Consider the following 23,142-nt stretch of genomic DNA (forward strand, 5'->3'; position numbering starts at 1 on the left):
TTGGCACTTAAATTTTGTCTTCTTTTCATATACCCACTGTTTATCTGTATTTTGCTTTTCTTAATGAGTTTATTCTTTTCTATCCTTTGTCTATTTTTTGCTTTTCCTTTTCCTTGTTGATTTATAAAATGCTCTTTGCATATTAATGTAGTCATTTTTCTGTCATGCATCTTGAAAATAGTTTTTGCCAATTTCTCATTTATATTTTAGCATTGTTTATAGCATTTAAAAAACAATATAGAAGTACAAATTTTTATATGTTCAAATTTTTCATAGTTCCTTCATAATTTCCATAGCTTTGGAGTGTTTTGAAATAATTTTTTCACTCCAAAATGATAAACTTCTATCGGTGAAACTTCGATCAATTCATTTGAAAAAAATCATGTCTTAATGTACTTTTATTGTTTTATTTACTTGTTTCACTATTTATCTATCTGGAATTAATTTTCTAATTTTGGTGTAATTAGTATAATAGAATTCAGTTTACTTTATTTCTGAATGGCTAACCACATATCCCCAAACTACCGAGCCATCCATTGTCCCTCCAGTGATTAGAACTGACGTTTTGTCTCGTACTCAATTCCTTCATGCACTTGGGAAAGTTTCTTTGATGCCTGTTAACTGAATCCATTCAGAGATCCTAGACCATTCCTAAATCCACATGGGACGCTTCGCTGGAGGCCATGTCCTTACTCACAGCTTCCTCCTGCTTTGCCCCATCATGGCCCGTCCTCTGCTGGGCTCCCTGGAGCTCATGAAGAAGCCGCCCCTGTAGGTCAGGTCCTTCTTGCATGGGCTCTGCACAGTTTCCTTCTGTCTGTGTTCCATCTAGTCTCCGGCATCAGGGCAGAGGCCTCCGAGCCTGGAGGATGTGGACGGAGGGGCAGTGCTCTCGTGGCTGCCTGCTAGGACCCCAGTCCCAGTCCCAGCTCAGTGCTCCGGGGGAACGTCCCTCGTGGTCTCTCCAAGTGATGTCGTCTTGTAGGCTCTGTTGTATGGAGGTGTCTGTGGCTTAGTGAGGGCCACAGGACACCTCCTCTGTCTGGCCTTGCATGAGGTTGGTGCCCTGACCTGGGAAGACCAGCATCCACGGGTCTGGGTTCTCTAGGCACTGCATCCCCACCCTTCTGCTCTGCGTCTGACTCACGTGGGAGAACAGAGGTCTCTCAACCCTCTTCCCTAAAATGACATATCTCTCCAAGGCCTTCTGGCTCCTTCTGCAAACGGATTTCTGACAAACCCAGAATTGTCTTCAATCCACACTGAGCAGGCTTCAAGCCTAAGCTGGATCCCTCCCCTCCTTTGGTCTGCCCATTGCAGACACACTACAAAACGCACATCTCAGACAAGCTGACATAATACGATATATTTGCACACACTGAATTCTCCATGATAGTGCTTAAAGTTTTCATGATACGAATTAGCCCTGGAGCCAAACAGCGCTGAGCAGGAAGCTGACCCTGGTAGACGTCTCTGACTGACTGCAAGTCTGTAGATCATTTATCTTAAGGAGAAACATTTAGTTTCTCTCTGTATTATAAAAAAAATGCCACAGGAGGTTGTGAGCAAATATTTTCTATTTTCATGAGAAGTGAGCAAGAAAACATTGGCTTGATTTGCAGTGAAAATAATTTGATGACACAAACAGAGAATTGTAGCACAAGAACAATTTATTTAGACTTACAGAATCTCTATGTGACAACGATTGGAACATGTTTCCTTTTGTCAGCTTTCAAGTAATGCTGGATACTGCATCAGTAGGGGAGAAATCCGTAACAACAGAGCAGTGAGTCAGGAGCCAAACAGAACGTGTCGGCGAGGGGCAGCTGGTGGCTCGCTGAGCCAGTGCGGCCCCTGGACAAAGCTCAACTGCCTGGAATCAGAATTTAGCTCTGCCACAGATGAGCTATGACCTTGGACAAATTATATAACCTTTGTGGCCTGTTTTCCTAGTCTGTGGAGGGGATAAGAGCAGTGCTCACCTCATTAGGGTCATAATGGAGATTGACGTGAGTTGATCCAATGCACTTAGCACAGCTCCTGCAACGAGTGACTGCTGCACCCAGAACCTGTTATTCTCCCAGCTCCTCGAAATTCTCAGCTCCTTCCTCAAGTCCCTGCTCCTATGAGTTGGTTATGTGCATAGCCACCTCCATCATGCTGCAAAAACTAATTTTATTTTACACCTATGTCATTCAGTAAGTCAAACATATTGGCATAACTTTTATAACAAAAAACAACCCCACCCCTCCACACTGCTAACCGATGCCTTTGCCCCAGAGGCAACTGTTTCAACTTTTATCTGTTTTTCAGTGTTTACCTCTAAACTTTAAACAGCATGGCTTTACTACTCTTTGATTTTTTTCTTTTTAAACATTATCAATGCCTTTCCAAGTTATAAGAATTATCTTTTTTACCTCTTCTTCTTTCTTTGTTGTTAACACACATCTCCCTCATCCAAATAAAAAAAACCATAATTTTTACATCAATCTTCAATGTTTATATTAATATTTTATAAATATTATTTACATCTGAGCCACAGATTCAAGCTAATATATTTATATTTCCCTTGTTGGATGACATTTTTCTTGAGGGGTAGTCAACAATTATCTTTTTTGTTGTTGTTTTGTTGTCTGTGTATCCACAAATAATTTATCCCTGAACTCTGCCAGGTATGTGAACATAATCTTGATAAGGTCAAATGTATCAGGTAATCTATCTGCTTGATTGTCTTCTAGGAGCTATGATTCCTGAAGCTTTTGGTCCTGCTCCAACAGTGCTGTTTGCAATCCAGGACTGTCGTGCAGGTGTATGGTACCAGTGTGCGGTGTGGTGTGCTGTGCAGGTGTTCTATGCAGGTGTACTATGCACGTGTGCTGTGAAGGTGTGCTGTGGGGTATATTATGTGGGTGTGCCATGCAGGTGTGTGGTACAGGTGTGCTCTATAGGGATGTTATGCAGGTACATTATGCAGATGTGCTGTGTAGGTGTATTATATGGGCAGGCAGTACAGGGGTGCAGCATCTGAGATCTGTCTTCACCTTAATCCCGAGCACTCTTTTCACCTGTCACCCGCACTGCAGTGCTGTTTGCTGGATCACATTTTGTTTTGTTTTGTTTGTTTAATTCCTCCAGGAGAATGACTGCATGGGAAATATGGATGTTTCTTCACATTTTACTTGACTAACAGTTTCTCTGGTTATAGAATACGCTTTGGATTTAAAGTTGAAAACACTGTTTCGTTTTCCACTTGCCACCTCCTCTGTTCTAGAGAAGCTCAATCCCAATCTCGTCCCCCATCCTCGAGGTTTACACTTCTTTTTTCTTTATTACCTGGAAGCGTTCAGGGTCTTTTCTGCATTTTTGGCTTTCTGAAATTGCAGGACGATATGGTGTAGGTTCATTTTTATCTCTTGCTAGCTCTTTTCATTTGGAAACCTGTGCTGCATTCTGGATGCTATGGTCTGAAAGTGTGCCCTCAAATTCATATGTTAACACTTAATGGCCAATGGGATAGTGTTGAGAGGTGGGGCCTGCGGGAGGTGGTTAAGTCACAAGGGCAGAGCCTTCACAGTGGGATCAGTGCCCTTACGGAAGGGCTGAGGGCCTGGGTTTGCCCTTTTGCCCTTCCACCTCCTGCCATGTGAGGGCCCAGCCACAAGGCACCATCTGTAAGCAGAGCCCCAACCCTTGCCAGACACCGAGCCCACCAGTGCTTTATCTTGGACTCCCAGCCTCCAGAACTGTGAGAGATAAATTTCTGTTTTTTATAAATTACTCGGTCTCATGTATTTTGTTGGAGCAGTACAAATGGAGTAAGACACTAAGACATTTTCTGGAATTCTTTGATTGATAATTTTTTCTTCTCATTCTTTTATCTTCTCTCTTCCTTGAACACATTATTTCTGGTGTTGAGAGCTCCAGACCACTTCTGCAATTTTCTCATTTCCTTGTACTTTTTTCTCCTATTTTTCACCTTTTAGATCGCTTTTTGTTGTTGATTTACTTTCTGTGAGGTTTACCAACTTTATCTAGTACAAGTTTTATGGAATTTAAAAATTGTTTCAGAGTTTAACTTCCCAGATCCTGTTTTTTAACTGTTCATTTTTCATGACTTCCAGTTCTTTAGTGGTGATGTATCTTTTCTGTCTGAAGAGAGTCATTACAGTTACTGGAATTCCTTCCTGCTCTCCACCTGTCTTTGGTCTGTTCTCCTTTTCCCATTTTGATCTCTGTCCTTCATGGTGCATCCTCCTGTTGATTCCTGACCATCTGTTCACATGGAGCTGCTGTGGGGTGACCGGGCCGCGCAGTCTCCCTTGGCAGCTCTCAGTTCTCTGTATCCGTCAGCATTTTCTCTTGATCCGGTCAGGTTTCCCCAGAGGGCACGGTCCATTCTCCAGCCTGGGATGGAGGTCCGGGGTGCATGTGCTCCCTCCCTGGTTGGCTCTTTATATGGTGAGTGGCAACTGGGTTTGGACCTCTCTCCTGCAGGCTGGGTCTGTGGGATGTAATTAGAACGCAACTTCATTTCTATCCACTTACATTTACTCAATGGAGGAGGAGTTTCTCTTTCCTCGGGTACACGTGGCCACACCTATGACTTTTCTGCTCTGTCTTATGTTTAAAAGTGTCCTTCAGTCATTGCAGGTCACAAGCAGGCTATCAGCTCAGTAATTAAAATAATTCAGTTCTTCATAGTGAATATAATTCTAAATTCGATTTTAAGTTGAAACTCCCTGCTTCAGCATTGGTGATGGGGCTTAGAAACCAGGGCACCTGAGCTCCATCCTACAGGGGACCGTACCGGGACCTTTCTGTTTCCAGAGGCTTCTCTTTGACAGTGAAGTGTGATGACAGACATGGGGACAGGGCAATGGCTACCTTCTGAAAGGCTTTGGCACTTTAGTGAGAGATTTAAATTAAGTGACAGCTAGCGAGGCGTTTGTCAAGGAAAGTGCTGTCCAAGTGCTAAATACTGATTATCTCTGCAGCAATGGCTGCAGCACTCCATTCAATCTCTGTCTTTCTTGAAGAAGTCGTAAATAAACATGATGAATCTATGTAGAAGCGGTAAGTCAGAAAGATCTGTGTGTTTCATTACATAAACAGTGGTTTGTCATTATCTGACAGGCTTGGATTGTGAGTTGTTAATGAAACTGATGAGATGCTGGGCAGATGAACTCCCTCTTATTTCGAAGATCTTATCTAGGGCTGAGTCATGGGACCTGATAGTGTCTTGTGGTGCCGTCTTCTTGTAGATACATCCGTGTTTTAGAGGATTTAGTTTTTTAAAAGTTTCTCTTAGAATGTGAATTTTATGAAAAAGGACCTCCCAAGTGGATGATTATTTGAAAAATGAATTGTTAGACAAAACTGACACATCAGTTATGGAGAAAACCGTTCAAGAACTGGCTTTAAATGTGTTTCAGTGGAAGCCAGAGTGTGGAGAGAAACAGAAGGGGGAGGAGAGGGCGCCCCTGTATCTTCTCGCCACAGCCAGGCCTTCACCACCTTTCTCGGTGTCTTCGAGAATAAAATGCCTCCCTTGTTGGTTTCAGCTGCTTTTCTTCCTCGGAGTAGGTGAAGTGACTCCAAAACTACAAGCATCTTGTAAAGTTGGAAGGGCTGTGTCAACATTAAGCTGCGTGACTTTGGCTATGAGGAAAAAACGGCTGCTGAGTGCAGAGAAGAATCAGAGCTGCAGCAGGGCTCCTCCCGCCAGGTCGCCGTGGAGAGGGGCTGTCATGTGTCCTTAAAAGCCTGGGTCTCCGGGGTGACTCAGGCAAGGGCTGAGAACGATCAGCTCCCTCACCTGCTAAACGGGCACCATCCCCCTCAGCACACACCCTCCACCCTCCAACCTTGCCCAAGTGCTGGTCCGTCACGTCACCAGGACAGGGCACGGAGACTCGGGCTGATTCTTTTCTCTCCCTTCCTCCCTCATTTTTCTCTTCTCTGACTCCTCCCTTTCCTTTCCTGCTAATCCCTGGTCTCCTGTTTCTGCCCTGCAGTGTCTGCAGCTCTGGACGGGGTGGGGTCCACATGGACATGGACGTAAGCAGGTGGGATGGACATGGGTGGAGGCAGGTTCGATGGCCAGAGTTCTTTCAGCTCACAGTAAGTGGTTTTTGTTTTGTTTTGTTTTGTTTTGTTTTAGATGGAGTCTTGCTTCGTCGCTCAGGCTGTAGTGCAGTGGCGTGATCTCGGCTTACTGCAACATCCGCCTTAGAGCAATTCTCTTGCCTCATCCTCCCAGGTAGTTGGGACTACAAGCCACATGCCTGGCTAATTTTTGTATTTTTAGTAGAGACAGCGTTGTCTGGCTGGCTGTTGGCCAGGCTGGTCTCCAACTCCTGACCTCAGGTGATCCGCCTGCCTCAGCCTCCCAAAGTGCTGGGATTACAGGCGTGAGCCACTGCGCCCGGCCTCAGCTGACAGTAAGTTTTAGATATTTACAGACTAACTTGCCAGAAACATATATGACTTTATTATTCTAATTGATTCTAGGAAATATTATGAACTCAAATCCAAAGTTAAGTCCCACCTATCATGACAATCTCATTATGGAAAAAAGTCAAACCATTTTGGAAACGATTTAAGTGAGCAACTTGGAAAAATTTTCTACAGTCCTAACTTACTTTCCAGGGGGTTGTTCCTGACTTCACATCTGTTGGGCATCTTAGCTTATCTCTTTTTACTTCGGGTTTTTCTCACCTCCTTGGTGTGCTGGGAGTCCCACTCCACCCAAATGCCCTCAGGTCTAATAATTAACTTCATTGCAGGCTCCTGGCAGGCCTGGGCGGGAGGCAGCCGCATCCGCTCCTGAAGGAGATTTAAGTTGGGTTTGGTGAACTGGTAGAATTTGCATTTTGCTATTTCTTTCCCTCTCCCAGAATTTGTACCTTTAAGTAGGTTTTAGTGTCATTAAGTATATCAAAAGGAAACCAGTGGGGCAAAGTGGCCAGGCTCTGTAGAGGTGGCCTTGTCTAAGCCTTTCAGCTTATCGATGAGGAAAGACAGGACCAGAGAAGTTGTCAACTGTCCCTGGTCCCACCGCTTGATTTGGGGCAGTTTCCTGAAAATAATATCCAAGATGCAAAGCATATGGCTCTGGTGAGACGTGTATGAGAGGAGCTGAGAATGAGACGGCTGAGTGTCCGGAGCAGATCAGGAAGGGCTGTGCTCACCATCAGGAAGTCTGGACTCCGCTGTGAAAGACATGGAGACCCTCATGCACGTCCAGGATGAGGTGACAGCTAGGCTTGTAGGAGTCAGGTCCCTGCTGTGTGGGGGTGAAGCTGAGGCAAGATGATGCCCGGAGCTAAGAGATGGTCACAGGAAGTCCAGCAAGAATTAACGAGGACTGGACGGTGACAGGCAGGCCAAACAGTGAGAGGAACCTCGGTGGCAAGAGCCAACAGGGCTTGTTGATTTAGGAGAGGAGACGAAGGGCTGAGAGGTTTCTGGGCTCGTGGGCTGGGGCCTGGGAGGATGGAGAAGCTACTCTCTGTTTTACGGAATGCAGAGAAGTATTCAGTTCTGCACACAGTGAGTTCCCTGCGAGGTGTCTCAGTGGGATCGAGATGCAGTTGGAAATGTTCATTAGAAAGATGAGAAGCGGCACCAGCAGCAAACATCTAGGAAACGAGAAACCATCAGCACAGGTGCCTGCTGAGTCCCAGAGACCCACCAGGGCCTACCAGGACCCGCCAGGAAGCAAGTGTGGAGCTGGGAGTGAGGGGGCTGAGTGCGGAGATCTGGGGGAAGACTGACATTTAAAGGGCAAGAGTGGGAAGGATGGAGTCATCTGCAGCTAAAGGGAACCACCGTTAGTCACTCCTTGTGATGAAGGTGCAGATGTTCCTGCTTCCATGCACGTCGCTCCTGGGCTGTGGGCACGTTTGGAACTGCCCTTGTTCCCCAGCATAGTATCAAGTGAGTGGAATGACAGTTTCCTATGGAAGCACAGTTTCTACAGAAAAAGAAGGCGTGGTTGAGAGCATGAAGGCTAAGGAAAAGGAGGGGATTAGAGACAGCCAGCAGTGAGGGAGACGGCTCCAGATATGAGCTGAGTGGGCAGACCAGGGAATTCAAGAGAGAGAGGCGCATATATTATGTAAATTTTAAATTTTTTAGTAGCGAGCAACCTAGCAAAAACTGGCTGAATCCAAAGGGAATGTATTGGCTCACGTCATAAAAATCTAGTGAAAGATTCTAGCTGAAGTCATAACTAGATATACAAGTTTAAATAATTTTGTCAGAAATTGTTTCTTTGCTACTCATCCACCTATCCATCCACCCACCTATCCATCCAACCCTCCCACCATCCCTCCATCCACCCATCCACCTACCTACCCACTCACCCATCTCTTTATCCATTGATCCACGTGCACATCCATCCTCTCATCTCTACTTTCCTCCATCCCTCCCCCATGCCTCCCTCCGCATCCATCTGGCCATCCCTCCACCCACCTGTTCATCTCTCCATTCCTCCCTCCCCCATCCCCCCACCCCCTGTTCACCCACCCATTCATCCGTCCCTGCGTCTTTCCATCCACTTCTCTGTCTTCTTGTCTCTGCCTCTCTTTGTATTTTGTTCTCACTATTCTCTGTTTCATAAGGCTTCCTGAAAGCAGCATCCATTTATTCCTTGTAGTAGGATTCCTAGAGAAAGACTGATAAATTATTTCTCAGTATTCATAAACTCTCAGGGTGAATTTTATTTGGCCTGACGCGCATCACCTTCCAATATCTGAACGGATTGCATACCCAGGTGATGGAGTATTTTAATCACTGCAGACCCTCCGCCCTCACCTGACCAGCGCCCCACAGCAGGACCACGTGCAGGGCCAAGGCGGCTCCAAGGTGCTGAGCAGCTGAGCACTCAGCCAGCCCATGGCCACGGCGGTGTGCCGCCGAAGCCATGCTGCTTACTTCACAGCCAGGATCCGGGGTCAGGCTGTGTCCCATGCAGCCTGATGAAGGGTAAAAAGAACTAAATGCAGAGTGCTGGGGCAGCATAGAGAGAGCCGGGGCGTCTGACCCAGCCTGGGATGGTCAAGGACGACTGCCATGCAGGAGGTGGCATCTGAACTGTTCCTTAATTAGAAAGCCTGGCACAGAATGAAGACCGCATTCCTCAAACCCGAGTCAGGGTGCAGGGATCCACATGACCGTGCTCCTCTTATTCTTAGGAAGGGACAAGAAACTTCCATCCTTTGACCTCCAGCTGCTGAAATGACCTTTGCAAGTACTGAGTCATCTTTAATGAAAAAATACACTAATATGCTGCAAATTTGGAGCTTACTGTTTCCGCCTAATCCATGAGGAAGGTGTGAGTTAAAGGCTCTGTGCCTGTGCTGGATGCATCGGGGACTTTTGTTCATGACTTCCTTTCCTTCTGACGCTTCAGTTATGGTGGTTCAGCTCTACAAGCTGTGTGATATGGGCAATTCATTTCACCTTTTGACCACTATTGTTCTTATTAGTGAAATGAATACCTACAAGAATGCTTGAAGTTTAATAGTGAAACATCTGATACTCACAGGCACCATGTATTGGCTGAATTCATAAGTGACTATAGGACACCTTTAAGTACGTTCCAGGGCAGGAAAACCGAGGACACTGCCTCATATGCCAGGAAAGGAGGGGCCTGTGTCCACCAAGACCCCGGCTCCACGTGGCTCTGCTGCGCTTCTCTCGGACCCTGGTGTGGTCTTCCCTGGCCACTGGGCCTTTGCTGGTGATACTCCCTCTGCCTGGAGTATCTCCATAATGTCCACTGCTGGGGCCTTGCCCATATTCTCTACACTGCAGTGCCCCCCAGCCAGCTCCCAGGGGCCAGTGCCCGTGGTTCTTTGTCCAAGGTCTTTGTCCTGCAGCTAAAACCCAATTTGCTGCCACTGGCTCCGACCACAGGCAAAAGTGCCGGGGAGGAAACGCGTCAGGGCACAGCCCTCAGGAGACCGTGGTTATGGACAGCTGTCTGTCTCCTTGTCCTCTGGGGTGGATACGTCTCAAGTGCTCTTTTTTGGGTATTTGGTTTTGCTTTCGTGGCTTGCATCGGCTCCCAGAACCTCACAGTGGCAGAAGGCTCCAGCTGCCCACAGTGGTGACTGGTTTTAAGCGACCCTTTCTTGGCCATCTTCCTCACGCTTGGAAATAAACAGCCTGTGCTCCAATCCTTGTCACAGGGTCAGCTCCTGAGGGATCTTCTTAGCCTTGCTAATGCTTGCTTACCCTTCAGAATTTAGCTTCCATTTTCACTTCTTCGTGGGAGTCTCCTGGAGTATAGTCTCCTCCCATGTCTGCTGCTTCTTCCTGGATCTCTTAGACCGTATCTATTATAGTCGTGGTCTGACTTGTATTTGTGGCCAATGTTTTCTTCTTATTTTTTTTGTAGAGACAGGGTCTCGCTATGTTGCCCAGGCTGGTCTCAAACTCCAAGTGATCCTCCTGCCTCAGCCTCCCAAAGTGCTGGGATTACAGGCTTGAGCCACCAAGCCTGGCCTACGTTTGTGGTCTTTTTGACTAAAAATGATCTTTTCTCCCAACCTGAAACCTCCTGAGGGACGAAACTTTGTGTCTCTTTGGTTTATCCCGGCATATAAATAGTTACATACTTTTGAATTAACAAATGAACACAAATTTCTATCAAATTATTATCTAGGGCAAGCACTGGAATAAAAATCCTGTAAAGGGCCAGATCACTGTTTTAAGCTTTTAAACAACAGTTTCTATGGCAGTTACCAGCTCTGCTGTGGAAGGGTGAAGGCGTGGGTAGGCAATATGTAAAGGAATGAGCATGTCTGGATGTTCCAATAAAACTTTATTTACAGAAAGAAGCAGCGGAGGGGAGCTTCCAGAATGGCTGTGTGAGGAGCGTGGCAGGCCCTCTATGCAGGGAAATAACCATTTAACCACAGAACATTAATTTTTTTAAAACTAGAAATTATCCTAAAGGCATCCAGCAGGTGGATAAATATTTACTCAAATAAATTGATCAAATCTCAGTAAGAACGGTAAGAATCGGTGGTATCAGAGCCACAATCCACCCCGCCCCACCCCCAAAGCACAGCGTGATGAAAGCTCTGCCCCAGGAAGTTCCAGCTGACAAGATGCTGTGGTCTGTCTCCCCAGGCCCTGGTCTAGGGTTGTGGTTTCACCCCAGGAAGGCAGGCCACCGGCATCTCTCATCCCTCTCAGTTTGCACGGCAGAAGCACTGTTCCAGGAGGACCCTGCTTCAGCCTGTGCTTGTCCTCAGAGGGTGGCAGCCCCACCCCAGACGTGGCAGACTGAGCACATGTGCCTGGATGGCCCCACACCAAGTCACTCGCAGGGTGGAGGTTCCATGTCTGAAGGGGCCAGCTAGGAAGGCGAGGGGCTACCGTACCGACCCGGCTACCAGCTCGTGCAGCAAGGGTGTCACTCTGGTGGAACTGGGTCACGGTCCCCGGGAGCAGAGGTGGGACGAAGAGCAAAGCACGTCCCTGAGGTGACAGACTTTATTTGGAGCACTGTGTGGGGAAGTTCAAGCCCAAGGGAGTTGGCGAAAATAGTGGAGATTTTGTTGATGAACAATTGAGAGCGGGTGAAATGGCAGACTAGCTGGAACTTGAACAGAGGGAACCGGGAAGAGAGATTGCTGAGAAGAGCTCCAGGGGTCTGAGTGGACTTGAAAAGCTGGCAACACTCTGCCCCTGCCAAATGGCCTGGTGTTGATTGGATCAGTCTGTGGAGCAGTTTATGCCCCAGGAACTTTAAAAAACGACAGAGCACTTGCATTTAGTGGGTGTTAACGCCTGTGTGTGACACCAACGACAGACAGACCAGCAGAGGCTTAACAGAGAGCCCAGAAGACACCACAGACACCGCAGGTGGCCAGAGAGACTCTGTGCAGGTCCAAGCTGTGCCCTCTGAGGAGCAAGGTCAGAGCCACATCCCTAACCAAATAATCAAGCAAGCAATCAAACAGAAATAACAGCCCCCGGGGTCAGGACCAGAGTCCAGATTTGCTATGATATGTTGCCTAAAATGCCCAGTTTCCACGAAAATGCAAGAAAACAGGAAAGTGCAACCCATGCTCAGGAAAACAGAAGGTGACAGAAACTGTCTATGACGGGCTCCAGACATCCGATTAACAGACAAAGACAGCCAACATCAAAACAGCCTTAGAAACACATTCAAATTACTAAAGGAGACCATGTTAAAAGAAGTAAAAGAAATTATGATGACAATGTCTCCTCTAATAAGGAATATCAATAAAGAAATAAAAGTTATTTTTAAAAACAAAAAATTATGGAGTTGAAAAGAACAATAACTGAAATGAAAAATTCACTCAGGGGCCCAAGGGTAAATGGGAGCAGTCAGAAGAAAGAACCAGCAGACTTGAAGTTATATCAGTAGAGATTATACAACCTGAAAAACAGAGAGGGAAAAATAATTAAGAAAAATGAATAGACCTGCGGGACACCCTTAATGAGCATACCAGGGGAGATGTGAGAGAGAAAGAAGCAGAAAAAAAAAAAATTCCAAGCAGAAAAAATGTCCAAGAAATAATAGCTGGAAAGCTCCCAAACTTGCTGAAAAGTGTTAACCTACACATCCAAGAAGCCCAACAAACTCTACACAAAGAGATCCATACCTAGACACATCATAATCAAAATGTTGAAAGACAAAGGCAAGGAGAAATTGTGAATGAACAGGAATAAAACGGCTCGCCACAAAGAAGGGAACCCAGTAAGATTAACACTTGACCTCTCCGTAAAACACTGGAGGCCGGAAGGCAGTGGGATAACATGCTCCAAGTGCTCAAGGGAAGAAACTATTAATCGACAATCCTATATCCAGCAAGGCCATCTGTCAGACATGAAGGTGAAATAAAGAAATTTCAAGATAAGCAAAAACCAAGAGAATCTGTTGCTAGCAGAACTGCTTTATGAGATGCTAAAGGAATTCTTCAGGCTGAAACCAAGTGAACTCAAACGATTTTCAAATTCACACAAACAAACAACGAGCAGTAGTAAAGGTAAATATGTAATTTGTAAAAAAAAAAAAAACATATATTTTCTCCTGTTTTCTCTTGTTTTAAAAAGCAACTGCATAGAACAGTAATCATGGAATTGTATTATTGGATCCATAACATACAAAAATGTAATATATTTTGCAATAACAGTACAAAGGAGGCAAATGGGAAAAACTGTAATGGATTAAGGAAATGGCCACATGCTGCATAATCCCATTTATATGAAATGTCCAGAACAGGCAAATCCATAGAGGTTAGAAAGTAGATTTACAGTTGCCTGGGCTTGCAATGTGGGTGTAAGAAAGAAGGGAATGAGTACTAATGGGCATACGTTTCCCTTAGGGAATGACAAAAATGTGATGATTTCACAGCTCTGTGAATGTACTAAAAACGATTGTAGTATTAAAAAAAAAGAAGAAGAAAAGAAAAGAAGAATAGAATTTTGTGTACATAATTGTAAAACCAGTCTTTAGTGGAGGGCTCTGTTATCCAGAAACTCAAAATTAGCTACATAACTTCCCCAGAGATTTTCATCCACAGCAAATATTCATCAGAGACAGAATCCAAACCCAGGTCTGTGTGAATCTAGTTTCTTTTCCTCCACCTGCCTTAGCAACAAATTATTGAGTAACTCGAGGACACGATACCTTGAAAGACTCTGAAACGTTTCTGTGATGAATTTACTTATGAATCCCAATACTCTTGATTCTAGATGATGTGTTTTGTTCAGCATCTGTTTCAGTCATGTCAAGTAAAACCATTTCCCCCAGGTAATAGAGTTTCTCTTTTTACTTTTTCCCTTGGCCTCAGCATTTACAGCCCATGCAGACTGTTTTAACGAAACAGTCATTGGTGAGGTGTGGTGGAATCACAGGCAAAGGCACACTTCGTTATGTTGTGTGGGTACATATCAAACACTTGCCAAGAAATTTTAAAATATTATTCATCGCAGTCTTTTTCTTCAGTATTTTATGGGCTAAGTGCAATCTGGCTTTTGATAACAATGGCTGAATAATATTTGAGTTTGCCAGCTGAAATATCCGAAATGCCTTATTAATCCATGTATTGCCTCTTCAAATAACAAGGTAACAAGACAGTGTCAGAATGCTCAGCGTTTTTGCTTTTTTGTCTACGATGTGATGGTATCAGTTTCAGGAAAAACGATGCCTCTTGTTTTGTAGGAATCTCAGCAGTGACAGGCATTTGTGAAAAGCTGTGAATATTCAGTGCCTCAGGGTTAAAGCCAGACCCTACTGGGCAGAGAAAGGGTGACCTGGAAGGTGTGTGAGGGCCCCGCCCACGGGCCCCTGTGATGGTCGTGGCCTCAAGAATCACGCTGCAGGTGAGGCCCTGAACCTGCACAGCCAGGGCCAGTTTTCTCTGCACGTGGGCACCGAGGCCAGCGGCAGCCAGGAGAGAGCTGCAGAATCAGCCTGTGCAGCTCTGTGTTGACAAGCAGAGATGCTGGTTTAGAGACTTGCTACTCACAGGGCAGTCCAGGGACCTCCCGTATCCACATTACCTGGGACTTGTTAGAAATTCAGAGTCTCAGGCCCCAACCCAGACGGACTGAATCCAAAGCTTCATTGTGGTAAGACCCCCGGGGCACACAGGTCTGGGAAGCACAGGTTAGTGTCCTGTGTCGCCTTGGGCAAAGCTCTCAGCATCGCGAGCCTCTGTTTTCTACTCTGAAAAGGAGGCATCAATATCTACATTGTAAGTTTGCCATGAATATTGAAAAATAATGTCTTAGAAGCACAGGGCAGAGCCTGGCATGTAGACTGTGCTCAGTGCACAGCAGACAAGAAACCACATGCACCAGGCCCGGGCAGCTGTCGGCAGCCCACGCTGAGTGACCATGGGTCTCTCGGGACCTTGCTTCTTTCATTTCTAAAATGAAAGTTTTGGACTATATTTCCTTTCACTTAAAAATTTCATCTGTGTATATGATGGCCTCTGTCGTCTCTTTCCTGAAACTCCTGCTAACGTACTGGGAGCTGAAGAAAGCCTCCGTGAAGGCGAGCAGGGGCGCCTGTCCTCCCAGGAGGAACTTCCCTCCTCTCACGAGCTCTAGTGCTTCACCAGCTCCAGCTTCAGGGCCCGGACAGTAGGGGAGGGAGAGGAAGCGCACGCACCCAGCAGTTCCACCCACCGAAGGTGTTCGGTCCTGATCTGCAAAATCAGTTCCACGTCTCCTTGTCTGGCAGCAGATCAAAGGGCGAGGGGTCTGGGACAGAGAGAAATGGCTAGAGAATGGACGGTGACGTGCTCAGAGGCCCTGGTGGGCTACACCACACTCAGTGGAAGAGAGCAACACCATCAAATCTCCACACTTCGTTATCCACGACTTAAAGGAAAGTGAACAGGGAGGTGGACAACTGTGCAAAGATTGGCTGGAGTCAAATCCCAGGCACTGGCGAAGCATTGAGAATGCTTGTCACACATTTGAATGTGCGGGTGGACTCTGACTGGAAGCTCCTAGCAGAGGCTGGAGATGCTGGTTAGGTCCTGCAGCGTGCTTTGGGATGCATCCCAGGCGACGGGCCCAGCAGCGTCCCAGAGTTCACGTCCACCTGGCTCACTGGGGAGTCCTGCACCCTCCTTCAAACCTAACTGGAAGAGACACTGATCCTTCCTCCCACCTAAGGGCTCCCAGAGCCACAGGTGTCCGCCTCTCCTGCTGCCTGTTCCGACCGCCCGTGACTCACTCAGTCACCCTCCTCGGCAGCACCCGACAGCCTCTGTGTGTCTTTCTCACTCACCATTACCAGCCCCTGGGTGCCCAGTGCGTGTGTGTTGGACAGAACAAGTGCACGGCGGCCTTCAGCAGCGCCGGACGCGTCGACCCCTCTCCGTGCTCACACCGGGAGTGGTCAGGGCACTCGCCCTCCCACAGAATGGGAGAAGGTGATAACAGCTGAGCGGGGTGTCCAGAAGCCAGCCCCACCCACAGCCACTACTGAGAGGTTGTGAGATCGTGGCCTTGTTCCTAGAAATGCTGTGCAGCGAACTGGGACTGTTCTCCTCTGAATTCGAAGCTGGGGGCAGTCTAGGCACCTGGACGCAGGGTCTGCTCTCTGTCCCGGCCCAGCGGCTGCTCACCGTGGGGATGCTGTGCAATTAGACAGTTACTTTCTTTCCCTGGTTGACGGATTAGAGTTTCCTTTTTCTGAGCATCTTTTTTTTTGAAGTGATCCGAAGTGTTCAGGATTAAAGAGCGAGATTTTCCCAAACTATCCAGAAAATAGAAGCAGGTCTGCAAGAGGGGGGTGCCCAGGGCCTTGAGATGAAAACGAGATGGGATGAGACCTGGGGAGCTCTCCAGGCCTCCGGGAGCTCAGTAAAATCATCCTCTGGACCTCTTGGCTGACTGTACTGTCACCACAGCAGCCGCCTTCTCTCATCTGTAAAGAGGATTTTATGTAACTTTCCGTACACTTGGTTGTTGACAATTAAGTAGATTGTTTTTAAAGATACTTGAAATGACATCAGAATTTCCTAAACGTATCATTAAAACGGAAACTTAGTTACCTTCTCACTTGAATCACTAGAGAATACCAAATAGGAATAGGAAAATAACGCAAAGGTAAGAGAAATGTCCAAGGCCAATCACAGGAGTCAATGCTCGCGATCAAATTAGCTCTACCTGGGGAGGCCGCGCTCAAGGCACCATCAGCGACAAGTGGGTGACTCTGGGGCGAGTTCCAGGGTGTCACCCCCATGGCAGCAGCTCAGGTGCAGCCCTCATGCAGGCAAAGTCACTGAGGGCCCCTCGAAGCCGCTACTCTGAGATTCTGAGACAGGGCTTGAATAACGTTCCAGTGTCTGAACAAATGAACCCTATGACGCCTGCTGTGAGAGAGAACAATGTCCCAATTTTGCCCAGGTGATTCGAACATCTCGGTGTGGATCTGTTATGGGTTGAATTTTGTCCTGTCCAAATTCTTATGTTGAAGTCCTTACCCCCAGTGGGACTAGATTTGGAGACAGGGCTTTTAGGGAGGTGATTAACGTAAAATGAGATCACCAGGTGGGCTCTGATGCAATCTGGCATTCTCCTAAGAGGACATGAGGACACAGACATATACAGAGGGAGGATTGTGTGAGGGCACAGGGAGAGGATGGCATCTGCACGCCAAGGAGAGAGGCCTCAGGAGGAACCAGTCCTGCCCACACCTTGATCTGGGACGTCCAGACTCCAGGGCTGTGAGAGAGAAATGTCTGTTGTTTAAGCCACGCAGTCTATGGTGCTTTGTTGTGGCACCCCCAGCAAGCTAACCTAGGATCTAAAGTGATGCTTCAACTGCTTCAGTGTGATTCTAGGATCCTTCCACCAAGAAAGTACCCTAAAAACTGTCCTAACATCCAGGAGATGAAATCCCACTGGGGGCTGATCCAGCCCCACATGGATAAATATGTCACAAAGTGTTAACTTCTCTGCTTTTCAGCCTCTGGTTATTTATCTACTTGTAGTCTATGTATACTCGTGGTTATATAAATACAGTATGCAGCACCCATGTTTATGTTTTCAGATATTATCTGCATGTGATATGTGGTGTGTACCTTACGTATTAGGTTTATAATCTGCTCTCTATCTACAGTGGTTACGGTGTCCTTGCATCTCCCTCCCATCACAGCATTGGTGGCCTTCCCTGGGGCCTGCTCCTGGGGAATGCGGCCTTCTCTGTCCCCATGGCCCTGTGGCCCCATTGCCCAGTGGCCCCATTGCCCAGCTGCTTTGTCTCGCCTCCTGCCTTTGTCCTGAGCACCTGCCCCTCTCCCGGCCTCCCTCATCTCCTTTCCCTTCAAAGTTTCCCATTTTCCAGACTGGCTTCATGTGGCCTCCAGTGATCCCACCTGTCCAGCCCTCCTATCACCTGTGGTGGCTGGTGTGTGAAGCCTGAGGACAGGGACAGCGCAGCGTCGACCGACAGCCACAGCCCAAGGGTGTCCAGTGCTGGAGACGTGTGTGCAGATGAGAGCACCACGGCCCCTCTGAAAACTCCAAGTGTTTCTTTAGCTGTAGATGGAAACTCGGAGCCTCCCAGCAGGTGAACCCTAAAACACTTTTCCTCTCTCAGCAGTTCAGGGCTCCCCCAGTGTCTGCACCAGTGGAGCGAGGCCAGGCTCCCTCACTCTGAGCAGATGTTGGTCCCTTTGCAGGCCAGATGCTGTGTGTGATGATTGCTTAACAGGTTATGACAGTGATCTTTAAGTAAGTGGGAATCTTGTGAGTTTTGAGTTTTTTTTTTTTTTTAAATGAAATCTACGTGGAGTATTTCAAAGAGCAATAGCAGCCTCTGTACACATTTGTCAAGCAGGAAGCTGGGTCTGCGGGGAGTAGGTGGGGCTGGTTCTCCCACACTCTTGCCCCTTTCAGGCCCTTGCCTTGCGTGGGCTGTGGTGGTTCTGCCAGTGTGGATTCGAACCGATAGGTTTCTCTGCACCTTGGTCAGCGTCCTGCTGCCAAGAAAGCCGAAAAGGGCTGGAGCAACCCTCCTGTGTGCCGTGTGAGCCTGTTCCCTTCTGCAGGCACCAGTTCATGCAGCAAGTGTCCGAGCGTTCCTGTGAGGCGCGGCTCTCCACAGCTGCCGGGGAGCTTTCTCCGGCGGGATCTTCCTCACTGTATGTCGGATATGGCAGCCTTCGAGGCTGGGGACCTGAAGTTTTCATGTTATTCTATTTTAATTAATTTAAATTACAATGAGTATTATCACTAAGTGTACGCAAACATGTGAGGCAATGCTGGCTTAGAGCTTGTGGCCTAAGGTCACAGAGCTCCTAAGAATCTCACGTGGAAGCCTCGTTTCTCCAGGTTTTTAGAGTTTGTACTGAATCACGCATCATGCTGCTTCCCTATTTTTTCAGGGATTTACAACACAGATTTTCCTGAGTACCCCGGATTAATCTCCTTTTGGATAGGTCCATGGGGGCCCTGCTGCTTTTCCCCCGTAGCCCTGGGTGAGGTCCTCACAGAGCGGGAGTAGCGATGGCCCACAAGGTACTGGTGGGGCCCAGTAAGTTACCTCAGAGCCCGCTTGGAATGCAAGTGCTATGTCCCCCAAAAGCTTTGCAATGAGTCTCCGGTGGGAACAAACTCAGTTAAGGACAGGCCCAGGTTGGGGTTTGCAGGCTGCAGATTCAGAATGGTTTATGAGATGGGAGCCACACTTTCTAACAACAAGACCTGAATTTCTCAATTTAATCCGAGTCGTGACTTAAGCTAGCTCCCTTCCATTCCTCTATTACATTTCTGTTTGGCATGGATCAAATTGCCTACAAGGTAGAACAGATTTGAACTGCAATCTCTGAACCAGAAAATTCACTTACTCTCATGAAAGTTTGTAATCTTTGGAGAGTTGCTTAAAGAAACACATAAAACCATCTTTCCTCTTTCTGTACTCCAAACTTACCTGCTGCAATTTCTTGCTAAGAAGCAAAGCGCTCTTTGCCTATTCCTATCTCTCTTTACCTTCAGACACTCCTAAATTAAGAGCTAGGTAATTCAGTCAGCCTCGGGCCAGGCTGAGCCTCACTCTAGAAGTCACATTCCTGAGGTGTAGGGGGTCAAAGTGCCTCTCATTGTTCAGAACCAGGTGAGGAGCCAGCCAGGGCACGTCCTGCTCTCCAAGCTTGGTTCAGATAACTGTCAGCCCAGTTTTCAAGAGCACACACCAAAAATGCACCAAAGCGTACATCCATGCAAACACCTGCACTTGGATGTTTATGGAAGCTTATTTATTTTTATTCATGATCGCCCAAACTCAGAATCAACCAAGATGTCCTTCAGTAGACGAATGGATAAACGGTGCATGTCCAGGCAGTGGAATATTATTCAATGCAAAAAGAAATGAGCTATCAAGCCATGAAAAAATACGGGGGAATTTAAATGCATATTACTGAGTGAAAGAAGCCGGTCTGAAGAGGCTACACCCTGTGTGCTTCCAATTATAGGACATCCTGGAAAAAGCAGAATTACGGACACAGTGAAAGAGAAGGACTGGTGGTGTGGGGAAGGATGAATAGGTGGAGCACAGGGGACTTTTAAGGCAGCCAATCTACTCTGTGTGATGCTGCAGTGACGAGTTCATGCCACTAGACCCTTTACCAAACCCAGAGCATGTACAACACCGGCGGTGAACCCTGATGTGAACTGTGGACTCTGGGTGACAACAGTGTGTCAATGGAGGTTCATGGACTGTAACAAACGCATCACTCTGGTGGGGGATGTTGATAATGGGGGAGGCTATGCATGTGGGGAGGTGGGTATGTGGGAAATCTCTGTACTTGCTGCTGGGTTTTGCTCTGAATCTAAAACTGCTCTAAAAATAGTCGATTTAAAAATACACCAAAGCAATGAGGCCAGGCGTGCATACAGCCAAAGCCAATGATATTTGTATGAGTCAGGTAAATCTGAGTCCTGGAAAATGATCACTCCAGGGAGGCTGAGCTGTCAAGGGGCACTTATTGACAACCTACTATATGCCCATCTGTTGCTTAAAATTTCCTATTAGCTATTATTGTTACTAAACAATTCAAAACAAGGTCACTTCTCTCAAGGCGCCTTCAATCTTGCTGCCATCAAAGCTAACAAAAGTGGAAACAGAACAACGATACACGCAGGCACATTTCCCAGAACGTGCCCGGGGGAGCCCTGGTGACTGTGCATGGCTGTCACTTGTAGGAGGCTTCCATGGACAAGTGAGTTTGGGAAATGCTGGGTTAGGCAAATATCCACAGGCTTCCTTACTGCAAGATTTCTCATAGTCAACACACACTTTAAATCTCTAAGAGGATGATACAGAGAGTCCTGTTTCCCATAATTAGTTGGCCCCAGAAACGGTTTCTTCTGGGAACATCGTGTAAGATTGGTGCTCCCTGAAACACACGGAGGGAGTGATAGAGATTCATAGACTATTTGGATTCTGGCCCCAGAGTGAAAAAGGCCAGGGGGAAGGGACTGTGTTCCCAAGATGGTGAGGTGGAGAGGGGGACGTGTTTCTCCACTACCCACAGAGCGGGCTGAGAAGTCCTGGCACACGGGCTGAATCTGGGAGGTCAGAGGGTGAGGTGAGAGGACAGAAAGACAGCCCACAAGACTTTCCAAGGAAATGGTGAATCTTGCCATGGCTGTCTGGGCTGATGACAGGACCTGGCACAAGGTAGGAGCTCAGAGTGAGTGCAGGATGCACCCAGGGCTGAAATGTTCAGGAGGGATCCTAGGACATGAACAACCCGGGCTGGGCCCTCGCGGAATTTGAATGGCTGGAAAGAAGGAACGGTGATCCTGCTAAGACAGGGTGTTATGAATGTTTCCTTTCCCTCCGAATGAACATCTCACTCACTTCTATCAGTTTCCACCATTATCTTCTGTGGAGTTCTTCATTCCCCATCTGTGGCCCTTAAAATCCTGCTGTTGAGTGCCTGCCCTGGGTCGGCAGTCAGTTCGTTACCTTGGTTCCCAGACGATGCTCGCAACAATGCCATGGGATTCGCCCACTCCTGGATAGATGGAGACATTGGGGCTCAGGTGTGGGTAAGTCATTGTGTGACTCCTTGCTGAGTGGCAGAACTGGGACTAAATTCACACAGATCTGATTCCAAACCCTGTGGCCCTAAGCACAGTGTTACATTAGACAATAAGCCCTCTGCAGGGAGATTTCCAGTGTTGATGGAAGGGTCCTTCATGAAGGAGGCCTCTGCTGAATTTTTCTTTGAACCCCAACAAGTGCCTGGCACAGTTCTCTGCAGAAATTAGAATGCAGTCAGCGGTTACTAAAGAAATGAATAAATCAAGTAAATGGGCAGAGCTGTGTGCTAATGAGGTCCTCTTGGGACTACAGCAATGGGTCAGAATTGGAAATGTCTAGAAAATACTCTTGGATAATTATGAAAGCCACGTACAGGAGTTCGGGTTTAATTCCATATAAAATGAAGAGTCACAAAAGAAAATGAGGAGAGGTGTGTTCAGGCAGACCTCAAGCTTGACAGTGCTATGAAATATGTTTGGCACTCAGAAAACAGTTCCTAAAGGAAATGACACATTAATGAATGAAGGTGTAGTTGTTCAGAGAAAATGAACCTGGATATAAGAGTGACCATATCAAAATGTGTTTCTTAAACTGGGGGCTTCAGAACCCATGAGGTTCACTGATATATTCTTGGGAACTATGTGTGTTTGAGAAACATATTTCTGGTGCCAAACTGACAGTCACCTCAAATCCATCATAGCACTTACAATGAATTCTTTTCAAGTTAAATGCTGTAAAGAAAATACTTCTCTTTTGTACTGTTAATTCACAGTTTAAAAGTGTTTTTTTAGTGAACTACACGTTGGTCCCTCAGGTAAGGATTTCTCAGGTCTCAGGTCTTTGGGGTCTTTGAGGAGTGTGACTTCTTAAATTGGATGACACTGATCTAAGTGGCTGTAGTATCCGTTCAAGCACGAGGGCGGTCAGAGCCTGGGAAAGCTCAGGTCCAAGCAGCTCCTGAAAGCCGACGTTGGGGAGCAGGCTGCTCTGAGCATAGGGACCCGCAGACACTGAGAACGTCAGCGAACCAGGAGCCAGCCCTTTCACTGCCCGGCATGAGGCTGTGGGGTTCCCATCTCTCCCTGTCTCCTGAACTCACAGCAAAAACAAAAAACTCAATTGTTTGTTAACACACATAGTTCAAGAGGGAAAGGTTTACACTGAACCAGAAAGGATTGGGGTTTATCAGCATCTTCGCTTTGAGGCCTCATAATGTACTTCCCATGGACTATTGTTCACCTTCTTTAGAGGATATTAGCTAAAGATAAAGTGAATATTCAAAAGCAAAAATGTATACAGGGATTATTCAATGGTTTTCACTCCACTTCACAACTCAACTTTCGGTCAATGCAAGAGGGATGCAAAGGGAGAATTGTGCTTGTACTTCCGGCGTTGGGATGGAATAAAAGAGCAAGCATTGCAGCTGTTGAATAGAGTTTTTTCTTTTTATAGGCAGTTTTACGAAGAATGCATTGATTCTAGAACATGCTGTTGTGAAGCCATCCAGGACTGTTCACTCATTTATTTAAGACAGGTATATTTTCCACTTGGCGAGTGAGAAAAAGCATGGTGTTCACTCATTG

The 23,142-nt window shown here is 46.8% G+C and overlaps 1 long non-coding RNA gene across 5 annotated transcripts in view; it reads left to right on the forward strand.

The window, feature by feature from the left end:
* Nucleotides 1-23,142, forward strand: part of LOC105491910 (uncharacterized) — a 45,376-nt gene that overhangs the window by 15,786 nt on the left and 6,448 nt on the right. For 3 of the 5 annotated variants that reach the window (XR_011607326.1, XR_011607327.1, XR_003020437.2), the window contains one exon: nucleotides 23,012-23,093. This is a non-coding gene — a long non-coding RNA (uncharacterized lncRNA). The other 2 variants (XR_011607325.1, XR_011607324.1) reach the window with 2 other exon arrangements.

Source organism: Macaca nemestrina, chromosome 8, assembly GCF_043159975.1.
Source record: "Macaca nemestrina isolate mMacNem1 chromosome 8, mMacNem.hap1, whole genome shotgun sequence".
Classification (NCBI taxonomy): Eukaryota; Metazoa; Chordata; class Mammalia; order Primates; family Cercopithecidae; genus Macaca; species Macaca nemestrina.